A 14,554-nucleotide genomic window follows, 5' to 3' on the forward strand; every position below is an offset into this window, starting at 1 on the left:
ATCCATATGGTTGTTCACAGCTACCTAGAACTCTAGTTCCAGAAGGTTCCTTATCCTCTTCTGACCTCTAAGGACATCAGGCTCACACATGGTGCAGACATACATCCAAGCTCAACGTTCACATTCATAAAAATATTAAAGGAAGAGAGAGACATTCTCTGGTATTTCACTTGTGTTTTCTACATGCTTGTGTCACACCACGGAGCTCAACCAACCAAACTCAGAAACAGGAGTCTTACACAGAAGGTAAATCTTACAGGTAGCAAAAGACGGGTATTTCACATTTATAAACCTATAATATAGATGAGTGCCTCTTTCAGGGTAGCACAGTTCATAAGGGAGCAAAGTAAGCCAGGCCCACTCTGTCTATTATCCCAAGACCATGTTTCAGCTCTTGACACATGAGGACTTTTCACTCAAATGCTTCTTTAAAATTCTTTCTGGCAGAGGACTTGGTTAAATTGAAAGAGGAAGGTAATTAAACCTTACTGTAGGCAATGCAAAATTAGGTGGGAAATTAGAAAAAAAAAACAATTAGAATCTTTTGAGTTGTGTTTGTTTGAGGAGGAAGACTTGGGTCGGGAGGTGTTTGAGACAGGGTCTTGGTGTGTAGATTTGGCTGTCCTCAAACTCAAAATCCTCCTGACTCAGGCTCTCAAGTGCTGGGATTACTGAGCTATGCACCCACACCCAGCTGTGAAGTTCTTGATATAGGAAACAGAATAGTGTGTGTGTAAGTGTCAGGGACAAGAAGAACCACCCAGCAGTTTCTACACTTTGTATCACTTTACTTTGCTTTAGTCTTTCTGTAGCAGAGATTAAATATGTTGAGTAGGTGATAATATTTCACTTTATTTGGTAAGTGTTGATTCCCCTTGTGTAAACAGGTAAAAAATTTGCCTTTAAAGAATATATGCTCTAGGATATCCTTCAAAGCCATTAAAAATATGTACTAAGCACTGAGAAGCCTGCCTGACTCAAATGCAAATGCTATGTGTCAGTAAAATACTAGGTGATGATAAAATTTTTCTTTTCTTTTCCACTAAATAGAACAGAAGCACTATTTTACTGTACAAAACAAATTTTCTTTCAACGTTTCAATGAAAACCATATACTGCATACTATTCAGAGTATCACTGAAGACTCCACAGCATAGCTGAGTATAAGGATATGCTTAGCATGCTCAAGACTTTGTTGTAAATCCCCAACATGTGTATGTGAAATGTGTGGACATTTTTTGTCCACTGGATTCTAAGAGTTATATAGATGACATGTCTTATTTATTAGCACAATAGCCAACTTCCTAATTTTTTTCCAATACTACCTTTAAAATATATTTTATTGGGGCTAGACTGATGGCTCGATGTTAAGAGCAATGGCTGTTCCTCCAGAGGATACGGGTTTATTTCCTAGGACTCACATGGCAGCTTACAACTGTCTGCAAATCCAGGAATATATATATATATATATATATATATATATATATATATTCTTCTGGAACTTGAGATATATATATATATATATCTCACACAAACTCACACACACATGTATGTATGTATCTCCCTCCCCACTTAAAATGGAGGTGAACACAGACTGCACAAAGTTGTCTTCTCATATCACATGCAGATAACGGCAAGCACAGAGCCCCCATTACATATACGTTAGAAATGAAATAAAAATGTACAAAGATCATAATGCTAGGCAAATTAAACATACTAGCTAAATCATTTCCAACTTGAAATAGCATTAATGTCTCTATTTTCCTCTTATTCAGAGATAATGTATTCCCTTGCAGAGGGAGGACTTACTTTCATATTGGAGCTGACTCCACACTGCCTGAACCAATGCTGTGGCTGTTAGTGTGACTGGCAAGTTCCTGGCTTGGCACTCAGTGGATGTGGTGATTAGGACAAGGAAGCAGGAAATGGGTATATCTTCTGATAAACACACCTGCATTATTCTTGCTCACTGTACTTCTGTGCTTTCTCAAACACAGCTCTGTAACATAGAATGAAACCACAACACCCTATCTGATTGGTTCTCTATTGTTTACCTAGATTTTAACACTGTGACATTGGGTAGTACTCAGGGCATTTGGCAAGTTTACAAAGAATATTAGTACAACAGAAATGATCACAAGTCCTTGAAGTGAATTCTAGCACTGTTATCCATTTGGTAGTGTGGATTTTGAAGTTCAATCTTTTATGCATATTCATTCCCTTGGTTCCTGTACTTCCTAACTGGGGGCTTGGGCAAATATCTTAACCACTGCTTTAATTCCCTTCCCTATAAAATGAAAGTCAAGTGTTTGTCTCTCTCAAAGACTTTCTCCTTGATTTGCTTAGCTAAGTTTCTTTAACCTCTCCAGGCCACAGTCCTAGCTCTTGTAATTTGTACATGGGGTCTATGTCACCTAGTCCTAACAAGCATCTTTCTAAGTAAGTCTAGACTGTGCAAACCCAACATTCATCGGAGCACTTACACCTGTCTTCAGCAAGAATCTGCCAGGTTGGCTTAGACAGGGTCTATAATCCAATGTTTCCTTTTAGGAATTTCCTTTCCTTAACTGCTTGGCTATAAGCCCTCATTTCTTTGTTACTATTGTAAGTCGAGTTGCAAACACAGAAGAATAATAATCACTTTTCCACAATTGCAATGTTTCTCAATAAAACGCCACCTTTAGACCTGCCTAGCTCTGCTTTTCGTATCCAGGGCTGCTATTAGTACATGTAAATACTTCCAGTAATGTCTAGCCATGGGCACAGTCTGTCTTCTGTGGGCCAGAGGACAATGTTATTGGTCTTTGATCAGGGACATCCATCTTCATTTACCCCCTGAGATAGGGCCTCTCTTACCCTTAAATTTCCCAAGTAGGGCTGGTTGGCCTACTCCTCCAGGTGATGGAATTATCCTTTGTCAGGCTACCATGTGATGTTTCATGTCCTGCAGCTGCTAAATCTACTGTAAACTTGTTACATGCTTTCATTTTCTTACTGTAGAATGCCATAATCATGTCTTAGCTTTCCCCAAGTTCTCTTCCTATTCTAGTTATGGAAAGGGATTTACTAGATCGAAATATATATATTTTGGTTTTTCGAGACAGGGTTTCTCTGTGTCAAACTCGCTCTGTAGACCTTGCTGGCCTCCATCTCAGAGATGTGTCTGCCTCTGCCACTTAAGTGCTGGGACTAAAGGCATGAACTACCACACCTGCATAGAAGACATATTTTTCAAAATAATAACTGCCTGAGAATAAATAATCACCACCCTGTAACTCTACTGGCAGTGACATCATCACCCAGCAGATATTATCTTAACTTCCATTATTCTGCTACTAGTGAATGGAAACACTGCTAATGTGTTTATTCTGCAAAATTATGGTTAAGACCTTGCCAATTAAGGAGTCAATTTGGAATGTTTTCCATGTAGAGGTCTGGCTGCAGCTGAAATATCGTTCCTTTCAGCTCTCCATTCCCAAGGCAAGAGTGTTCTTTGCCTCACTGATGCTGGGTTTGGTGATTGCTTTTGCATTAGGCAGGGCAGGCTTCCTTTGGTCCTGCTGTGGGATTTCTTAGACAGCAAGAAAAGATGCTTTAAAAGTATTTGTGCCTTAGGACTTGCTTTCCTCAGTGCCACACGTGGAGATTCCCTTCCCAAGGCTTGCTTCATGGCGTGGGGCTCTAGAATTAACACCCATGAAACAACCCCACTCCCAATTGAAAGGTAAGAGCTAAGCACAAATAAAACAGGGCAGAAGCAGTTCTACTGGATGAGTTCAACCTACTCCAGTGAATTTCCAGCTGACCCAAAGTGTTTCCAGCAAGAACAATTTACAATTATTTAATTTACAAAATTTTGGGTGCATTTATATGTGGCAACAACAGCTGATGAGTATTCTTACTATGGTGAACTATAAAAGACTTTGAAGAGACTCGTATATAGTCTTGTCTGCTCCCAAAATACGATATAGTAGAAATGAGGCCTTATTGTCTATTTGTCTGCTCATTTCTTCTGCCTTTTCTTTTCCAGCTAAAATATGTCAATGTAAGAAATTCATTGGTTTTCACTGATAGCATCAATATGAAGTCATATGTACAGATTAAAATGAAAATTTAGAATTCTACCAAGTCTCAACTTTCTCTCTAATCAGACATTGTTGTATAAGTTAAACTCAAATAACAATCACTTTGCTTCCTTCAAGACTCAAAAATCTTACAACTTCTGAACAATAAAATATTATAGATACTTTACAATCTTTAAACTATTTTGTAGGAGTATTACAAAGCTATATAACTTATATTTAAATTGCTGTTTTTTTGTGGTTGTTTTGTTTAGTTTATTTTGTTTTTTGTTTTTTTTGTTTTTTTTTTGTTTTTATTTTTTGAGACAGGGTTTCTCTGTATAGCCTTGATTATCCTGACCACGCCTAGAACTCACAAAGATCAGTGTGCCTCTGCCTCCCAAGTGTGGGAATTAAAGGTATGTGCCACCACTATCCAGTTGAAATGTTGTTTTTATTATAAGAACAATTAAGAAAATCAATGTGACAAGAGAAAAGAATCAAAGCAAAATTTAGGTGTCAACACAGTTGTTACTTTTTAAAAGTCTTCAGTGAAGAAGATAAAGGTTTAAATTTTTTCAAAGCTATAGTTAATATTATATAGAGACATAATTTATGTATACATGATTTATATGTAAAAAACAACTATACTTTTTTTTAAAAATCAGCATAATAACAGCAGAAAAATGGCAATTACTAATTAGGAAAATCCGAGTATATTTATATTTTAGTTTCCTGGTATCCACAGGTATTTAGCCAATTTTTTGAGACAGATTGTAAATCAGTTCCTTCCCATGTGAGGGCATTACAAAAGAGTGTAATAACTTCCAAAAGAGATAATGTTTTGAGCTACTTTCAATAGTAAGGCAAAAATGAGAACATTTATCCAAATGAGTTTTTTTTTTTTTGCTAATACCACATATATCTTTTAACGTTAATAGAACAAAGATTTACCTAGAAAATTAAAAGCCAAAATTACCATTTTTATTATAGTATAAGCAGATTAAAATGTGGATGAGAAGTCTATTTTTCAGGGCAGCAGAAGAGGAGCAACTGGCTGAACCCCAGAGAAGCAGCACTTCAGGACTATGTGTGCTTATTCAGAATAATAAAGCAGCTACTTCTGCAGAGGTCCAGACTGGAGCCGAGAAAACCTCTCTGAGAGCATCAGCCTTCAGAGTGCACAAAGATACCCAGACAAGAACTGGGCACCAATAACATGGATATGAGTGAGCTCTACATAGGGTCTCCTTCAAAAATGTAATAGCTAATCCTACCTCAACCTAAGAAGTCTGAGGAAACATGACATGTAATTCCCCCACACTCACCTGCCAACAATCCCTATTATGTATGTGAACAGTAAGGTTCTAATTCCACTAGGATATTATGTGAATTACAAAACGTCAGAAGTTGGAGTTGGGGATTTAGCTCAGTGGTAGACTGCTTGCTTAGCAAGCACAAGACCTGGTTTCAGTCTTCAGCTCTGAAAAAAATAAGCTACAAATGCCATACAATCTAATGAAATACTCTCTCCTTAAAATTTGCTAGAATCAATAGTGTTACATCTTTCTTCTCCTATATTTCCCAAATACCTTTCTTTCCAAAGCAAAGAAATCTTAAGGAAATGAGAACCTAATTAAAATAATAACCACATTTTTCAATCCAAATTTCCAAGAAAACACTTGGAGTTGTTTCAAATGTGATCATGAATGAAATATGAATCTTTGAACAGAGATTGGCTGCTAGCAGAATTCTTTTGTCTCCAAAAATTAATGACAGCAAATAACTTATTTCAAATATGTTTCTTTTTTAATGTAACAAAAGAGGTCAAATAAATATTATCATGATTAATCTTTCTTTTTTTTTATTAACTTGAGTATTTCTTATATACATTTCGAGTGTTATTCCCTTTCCCGGTTTCAGGGCAAACATCCCCCTCTCCCCTCCCCTTCCTTATGGGTGTTCCCCTCCCAACCCTCCCCCAATTGCCTCCCTCCCCCCATAGACTAGTTCACTGGGGGTTCAGTCTTAGCAGGACCCAGGGCTTCCCCTTCCACTGGTGCTCTTACTAGGATATTCATTGCTACCTATGGGGTCAGAGTCCAGGGTCAGTCCATGTATAGTCTTTAGGTAGTGGCTTAGTCCCTGGAAGCTCTGGTTGCTTGGCATTGTTGTACTTTTGGGGTCTCGAGCCCTTTCAAGCTCTTCCAGTTCTTTCTCTGATTCCTTCAATAGGGAACCTATTCTCAGTTCAGTGGTTTGCTGCTGACATTCGCCTCTGTATTTGCTGTATTCTGGCTGTGTCTCTCAGGAGCGATCTATATCCGGCTCCTGTCGGTCTGCACTTCTTTGCTTCATCCATCTTGTCTAATAGGGTGGCTGTATATGTATGGGCCAAATGTGGGGCAGGCTCTGAATGGGTGTTTCTTCAGTCTCTGTTTTAATCTTTGCCTCTCCCTTCCCTGCCAAGAGTATTCTTTTTCCTCATTTAAAGAAGGAGTGAAGCATTCACGTTTTGATCATCCGTCTTGAGTTTCGTTTGTTCTAGGGATCTAGGGTAATTCAAGCATTTGGGCTAATAGCCACTTATCAGTGAGTGCATACCATGTATGTCTTTCTGTGATTGGGTTAGCTCACTCAGGATGATATTTTCCAGTTCCAACCATTTGCCTACGAATTTCATAAACTCCTTGTTTTTGATAGCTGAGTAATATTCCATTGTGTAGATGTACCACATTTTCTGTATCCATTCCTCTGTTGAAGGGCATCTGGGTTCTTTCCATTTTCTGGCTATTATAAATAAGACTGTGATGAACATAGTGGAGCATGTGTCTCTTTTATATGTTGAGGCATCATTTGGGTATATGCCCAAGAGAGGTATAGCTGGATCCTCAGGCAGTTCAATGTCCAATTTTCTGAGGAACCTCCAGATTGATTTCCAGAATGGTTTTACCAGTCTACAATCCCACCAACAATGGAGGAGTGTTCCTCTTTCTCCACATCCTCGCCAGCATCTGCTGTCACCTGAGTTTTTGATCTTAGCCAATCGTACTGGTGTGAGGTGAAATCTCAGGGTTGTTTTGATTTGCATTTCCCTTATGACTAAAGATGTTGAACATTTCTTTAGGTGTTTCTCAGCCATTCGGCATTCCTCAGCTGTGAATTCTTTGTTTAGCTCTGAACCCCATTTTTTAATAGGGTTATTTGTTTCCCTGCGGTCTAACTTCTTGAGTTCTTTGTATATTTTGGATATAAGGCCTCTATCTGTTGTAGGATTGGTAAAGATCTTTTCCCAATCTGTTGGTTGGCGTTTTGTCCTAACCACAGTGTCCTTTGCTTACAGATGCTTTGCAGTTTTATGAGATCCCATTTGTCGATTCTTGATCTTAGAGCATAAGACATTGGTGTTTTGTTCAGGAAATTTTTTCCAGTGCCCATGTGTTCCAGATGCTTCCCTACTTTTCCTTCTATTAGTTTGAGTGTGTCTGGTTTGATGTGGAGGTCCTGGATCCACTTGGACTTAAGCTTTGTACAGGGTGATAAGCATGGATAGATCTGCATTCTTCTACATGTTGCCCTCCAGTTGAACCATCACCATTTGCTGAAAATGCTATCTTTTTTCCATTGGATGGTTTTGGCTCCTTTTCAAAAATCAAGTGACCATAGGTGTGTGGGTTCATTTCTGGGTCTTCAATTCTATTCCATTGGTCTATCTGTCTGTCTCTGTACCAATACCATGCAGTTTTTATCACTATTGCTCTGTAATACTGCTTGAGTTCAGGGATAGTGATTCCCCCTGAAGTCCTTTTATTGTTGAGGATAGCTTTAGCTATCCTGGGTTTTTTGTTATTCCAGATGAATTTGCAAATTGTTCTGTCGAACTCTTTGAAGAATTGGATTGGTATTTTGATGGGGATTGCATTGAATCTGTAGATTGGTTTTGGTAAAATGTCCATTTTTACTATATTAATCTTGCCAATCCATGAGCATGGGAGATCTTTCCATCTTCTGAGGTCTTCTTCAATTTCTTTCCTCAGTATTTTGAAGTTCTTATAGTACAGATCTTTTACTTGCTTGTTTAAAGTCACACCGAGGTACTTTATATTATTTGGGTCTATTATGAAGGGTGTCATTTCCCTAATTTCTTTCTCGGCTTGTTTCTCTTTTGTATAGAGGAAGGCAACTGATTTATTTGAGTTAATTTTATACCCAGCCACTTTGCTGAAGTTGTTTATCAGCTTTAGTAGTTCTCTGGTGGAACTTTTGGGATCACTTAAATATACTATCATGTCATCTGCAAATAGTGATATTTTGACCTCTTCTTTTCTGATCTGTATCCCTTTGATCTCCTTTTGTTGTCTGATTGCTCTGGCTAGAACTTCAAGAACTATATAGAATAAGTAGGGAGAGAGTCGGCAGCCTTGTCTAGTCCCTGATTTTAGTGGGATTGCTTCAAGTTTCTCTTCATTTAGTTTAATGTTAGCAACTGGTTTGCTGTATATGGCTTTTACTATGTTTAGGTATGGGCCATGAATTCCTATTCTTTCCAGGACTTTTATCATGAAGGGGTGTTGAATTTTGTCAAATGCTTTCTCAGCATCTAATGAAATGATCATGTGGTTCTGTTCTTTCAGTTTGTTTATATAATGGATCACGTTGACGGTTTTCCGTATATTAAACCATCCCTGAATGCCTGGGATGAAGCCTACTTGATCATGGTGGATGATTGTTTTGATGTGCTCTTGAATTCGTTTTGCCAGGATTTTATTGAGTATTTTTGCGTCGATATTCATAAGGGAAATTGGTCTGAAGTTCTCTTTCTTTGTTGTGTCTTTGTGTGGTTTAGGTATAAGAGTAATTGTGGCTTCCAAGAAGGAATTCGGTAGGGCTCCATCTGTTTCAAGTTTGTGGAATAGTTTGGATAATATTGGTATGAGGTCTTCTATGAAGGTTTGATAGAATTCTGCACTAAACCCGTCTGGACCTGGGCTCTTTTTGGTTGGGAGACCTTTAATGACTGCTTCTAGTTCCTTAGGAGTTATGGGGTTGCTTAACTGGTTTATCTGTTCCTGATTTAACTTCGATACCTGGTATCTGTCTAGGAAATTGTCCATTTCCTGAAGATTTCCAAATTTTGTTGAATATTGGTATTTATAGTAAGATCTGATGATTTTTTGAATTTCCTCTGAATCTGTAGTTATGTCTCCCTTTTCATTTCTGATTTTGTTAATTTGGACGCACTCTCTGTGTCCTCTCGTTAGTCTGGCTAAGGGTTTATCTATCTTGTTGATTTTCTCAAAGAACCAACTTTTGGTTGTGTTGATTCTTTCTATGGTCCGTTTTTTTTCTACTTGGTTGATTTCAGCTCTGAGTTTGATTATTTCCTGACTTCTACTCCTCCTGGGTGTATTTGCTTCTTTTTTGTTCTAGAGCTTTTAGGTGTGCTGTCAAGCTGATGACATATGCTCTTTCCTGTTTCTTTCTGCAGGCACTCAGCGCTATGAGTTTTCCTTTTAGCACAGCTTTCATTGTGTCCCATAAGTTTGGGTATGTTGTATCTTCATTTTCATTAAATTCTAAAAAGTTTTTAATTTCTTTCTTTATTTCTTCCTTGACCAGGTTATCATTGAGTAGAGCATTGTTCAATTTCCACGTATATGTGGGCATTCTTCCCTTATTGTTATTGAAGACCAGTTTTAGGCCGTGGTGGTCCGATAGCTCGCATGGGATTATTTCTATCTTTCTGTACCTGTTGAGGCCCATTTTTTGACCAATTATATGGTCAATTTTGGAGAAAGTACCATGAGGAGCTGAGAAGAAGGTATATCCTTTTGCTATAGGATAGACTGTTCTATAAATATCCGTTAAGTCCATTTGGCTCATGACTTCTCTTAGTCTGTCGACATCACTGTTTAATTTCTGTTTCCATGATCTGTCCACTGATGAGAGTGGGGTGTTGAAATCTCCCACTATTATTGTGTGAGATGCAATGTGTGTTTTGAGCTTTAGTAAGGTTTCTTTTACGTATGTAGGTGCCCTTGTATTTGGGGCATAGATATTTTGGATTGAGAGTTCATCTTGGTGGATTTTTCCTTTGATGAATATGAAGGGTCCTTCCTTATCTTTTTTGATGACTTTTAGTTGGAAATTGATTTTATTTGATATTAGAATGGCTACTCCAGCTTGCTTCTTCTGACCATTTTCTTGGAAAGTTGTTTTCCAGCCTTTAACTCTGAGTTAGTGTCTGTCTTTGTCTCTGAGGTGTGTTTCCTGTAGGCAGCAGAATGCAGGGTCCTCGTTGCGTATCCAGTTTGTTAATCTATGTCTTTTTATTGGGGAGTTGAGGCCATTGATATTGAGAGATATTAAGGAATAGTGATTATTATTTCCCTTTATATTCATATTTGGATGTGAGGTTATGTTTGTGTGCTTTCATTCTCTTTGTTTTGTTGCCAAGACGATTAGTTTCTTGTTTCTTCTAGGGTATAGCTTGCCTCCTTATGTTGAGCTTTACCATTTTTTATCCTTTGTAGTGCTGGATTTGTAGAAAGATATTGTGTAAATTTGGTTTTGTCATGGAATATCTTGGTTTCTCCATCAATGTTAATTGAGAGTTTTGCTGGTTACAGTAACCTGGGCTGGCATTTGTGTTCTCTTAGGGTCTGTATGACATCAGTCCAGGATCTTCTGGCCTTCATAGTTTCTGGCGAGAAGTCTGATGTGATTCTCATAGGTCTCACTTTATATGTTACTTGACATTTTTCCCTTACTGCTTTTAATATTCTTTCTTTATTTTGTGCGTTTGGTGTTTTGACAATTATGTGACGGGAGGTGTTTCTTTTCTGGACCAATCTATTTGGAGTTCTGTAGGCTTCTTGTATGTCTATGGGTATCTCTTTTTTTAGGTTAGGGAAGTTTTCTTCTATGATTTTGTTGAAGATATTTACTGGTCCTTTGAGCTGGGAGTCTTCACTCTCTTCTATACCTATTATCCTTAGGTTTGATCTTCTCATTGAGTCCTGGATTTCCTGTATGTTTTGGACCAGTAGCTTTTTCCGCTTTACATTATCTTTGACAGTTGAGTCAATGATTTCTATGGAATCTTCTGCTCCTGAGATTCTCTCTTCCATCTCTTGTATTCTGTTGGTGAAGCTTGAATCTACAGCTCCTTGTTTCTTCTTTTGGTTTTCTATATCCAGGGTTGTTTCCATGTGTTCTTTCTTGATTGCTTCTATTTCCATTTTTAATTCCTTCAACTGTTTGATTGTGTTTTCCTGGAACTCTTTCAGGGATTTTTGTGTCTCCTCCTTATGGGCTTCTACTTGTTTATTTATGTTTTCCTAGAATTCTTTCAGGGATTTTTGAGATTCCTCTCTGTAGGCTTCTACTTGTTTATTAATGTTTTCCTGTGTTTCCCTAAGTGTGTTCATGTCTTTCTTGAAGTCCTCCACCATCATGATCAAATATGATTTTGAAACTAGATCTTGCTTTTCTGGTGTGTTTGGATATGCCATGTTTGTTTTGGTGGGAGAATTGGGCTCCGATGATGGCATGTAGTCTTGGTTTCTGTTGCTTGGGTTTCTGTGCTTGCCTCTCGCCATCAGATTATCTCTAGTGTTACTTTGTTCTGCTATTTCTGACAGTGGCTAGACTGTCCTATAAGCCTGTGTGTCAGGAGTGCTGTAGACCTGTTTTCCTTCTTTCAGTCAGTTACGGGGACAGTGTGTTCTGCTTTCGGGCGTGTAGTTTTTCCTCTCTACAGGTCTTCAGCTGTTCCTGTGGGCCTGTGTCTTGAGTTCACCAGGCAGCTTTCTTGCAGCAGTAAATTTGGTCTTACCTGTGGTCCTGAGGCTCAGGTTCGCTCGTGGGGTGCCTCCCAGGGGCTCTCTGCAGCGGCAGCAACCAGGAAGACCTGTGCCGCCCCTTCCGGGAGCTTCAGTGCACCAGGGTTCCACATGGTCTTTGGCTTTTTCCTCTGGCGTCCGAGATGTGTGTGCAGGGAGCAGTCTCTTCTGGTTTCCCAGGCTTGTCTGCCTCTCTGAAGGTTTAGCTCTCCCTCCCACGGGATTTGGGTGCAGAGAACTGTTTATCCGGTCTGTTTCTTTCAGGTTCCGGTGGTGTCTCAGGCAGGTGTCCTGCCGCTCCTGGGCCCACATGATTAATCTTTCTACATAGCTTACCTAAATCCTCACCTACAATGATTCTAGGTGCAGAGTTAATGCATAATCCTCCATCTTAACAAATCAGGCAGCAGAAAAAAAAAAACAAAAAAAAAAAATAAGCACAGTAGCAATTTTCAAAGTTCACTTAGTACAGTGCTGTTACTATGGTAACCCAGGCAGACTACTTCTTTGAAAGAATCACATCAGAGTCTAAACAAGGTCACGTCGTGGTCTTTTACTCTTTTTTCCTCACAAATGTTTCCTTTGCAACAGCCTCAATAGAACAGTATCTAGATAATTAGTAATTTTGACTAGATTCTATTGTCTCAGTAATTACTTTTAAAGACTTTGTTTTTTAGGACACTGTCCAATAAAGTAACCTAACTAGGGCTGGGGCGATGGCTCAACTGGTAGACGTCTGCCTAGCAAACTGAAGCCCTGAGTTTGATATCCATCACCATATAAAACTGGTTATGTTGTTGTTGCACATTCCTCTAATCCCAGCACTTAAGAGGGAAATAGAAGGAAGGGAGTCGGAAGTTCAAAGTCATGCTTGCTACATAATGAATTTGAAGCTAGTAAGACCTATGTGTGGCCTAGCCCTGTCTTTTTTTAATTTTTATTTGAGACTTGCACATTTTGTTTTGTTTTGTTCTGTTCTGTTCTGCTTTTTGTTTTCTCCCTCGAGACAGGGCTTTTCTGCGTAACTCTGGCTATCCCGGAATTCTCTCTATAGACAAGGGTGGACTCAAACTCAAAGATCTACCTGCCTCTGTCGGGAATAAAGGGATGCACTGTTACCACCTGACATGAGACCCAATCTTAAAGAAAGAAAAAAGGGAAGGAAGGAAGGAAGGGAGGAAGGAAGGAAGGAAGAAAAGAAGAAAAGAAGGAAGAAAATGAAACCTGAACACGATTCAAAGTCAAAATTTTGCCATGCCAAGTTCTTGACTTTTTGGTACAAAAATTATTTATGTATCCAATATGTAGCAATATTAAAATATATTTAAAACTTTAGGGATATGATAAACAAAATTAATAAATGGCCACACCATTTTTCTCTCCAGGGCATTCATGCAGCATGTACACCTATAAAGTCTATACCATGATTTCAGGACAATTCTTACAATGATTATGTGAAGTAAAAGATGTAGCAATGTGTAAGACAAACACAGCCATGACAAATGGGGTCAAGGGAAACAGGAGAAGGAAGCAGAATTACCTCTTACACCGCATGGTGGGGCAGAATGAGCCCCATGGCACAGTGACCACATGGCACATCACACTCAGACCCCTGAGAACGAGCCTGGTATCACAAAATAAAAATAAGGAGCCAGGCAGGGTTACTCACTTCTGTAATCCCAGAACTTGAGTGGTTATGCTAGGAGGATCAGACCTTCACGGTCATTCTCACCTGCATGTCCTCTGAATGTCAACTTTCATTTGTGGCCTAGCAAGCTGTGTGAGAGTTTTGTGCTAAGGGTTTTACTGATCACAGCTTACACAAAATAGTATAATTGAAGCCTTTCAAAAATATGTGGTTTTAAACCTCCATAAATTTACCACTTTAACCATTCCTTAGTATATACAGTTAAACAAACCTCTATAATTTTAAATCAGATATAAGGAAACTTCTCTTAGTACCTTGTGATGAAAGAATAATGTAATCTGATATTTTTTTGTTTTTGAGAAAAGAATATAATTATATATATATATATACATATATATATATATATATATATAACAGATAAGTCATCAATGCATCAAATATATCAATGTAAAACTGTACCAATTTAAACTATACTTGAATAGGAAATATATGTATTTACTAGTACAGGACTGCTTCATGTATAGGTAAATTATGTTGGCTCAAAGTTCTGTTCACATACCCCAGCCCCCTGTGATACTGGGGACAAAGCATCCATTTCCTCATAGTCCAACTGTTCAAACACAGAGGTCAGAAAACAACCTGATGGAGGTAGTTCTTTTTCTCTACCATCGTGCTCAGGGACTGAACTCAGGCTGTCAAGTTTTGCTTCAGGTGCCTTTACTTGTGAAGCCATTTTTACTGGCTCATCCCAACCTTCTTTGTAATTCTTCTTACATCGTGCTAAGGACAGACCACAGAGTTCTATGAATTAGAGATAAGCTATATATTACTTATTTTGGGACAGGATTTTATTATGCGGCCAGGTTGGCCTGAACTCACTCTGTAAATAAGACAGGCTTGGACTTGTAATCCTTTTGGGTTGTTAAAGGTCTTTATATAAACATAAGTTCCTCAAGGCTGAGTCTCAATAACGAGCTTCGTGATTGAAGATGGTGTGAAGAA

This window comes from Rattus norvegicus, chromosome Y, assembly GCF_036323735.1.
Source record: "Rattus norvegicus strain BN/NHsdMcwi chromosome Y, GRCr8, whole genome shotgun sequence".
Taxonomy (NCBI): domain Eukaryota; kingdom Metazoa; phylum Chordata; class Mammalia; order Rodentia; family Muridae; genus Rattus; species Rattus norvegicus.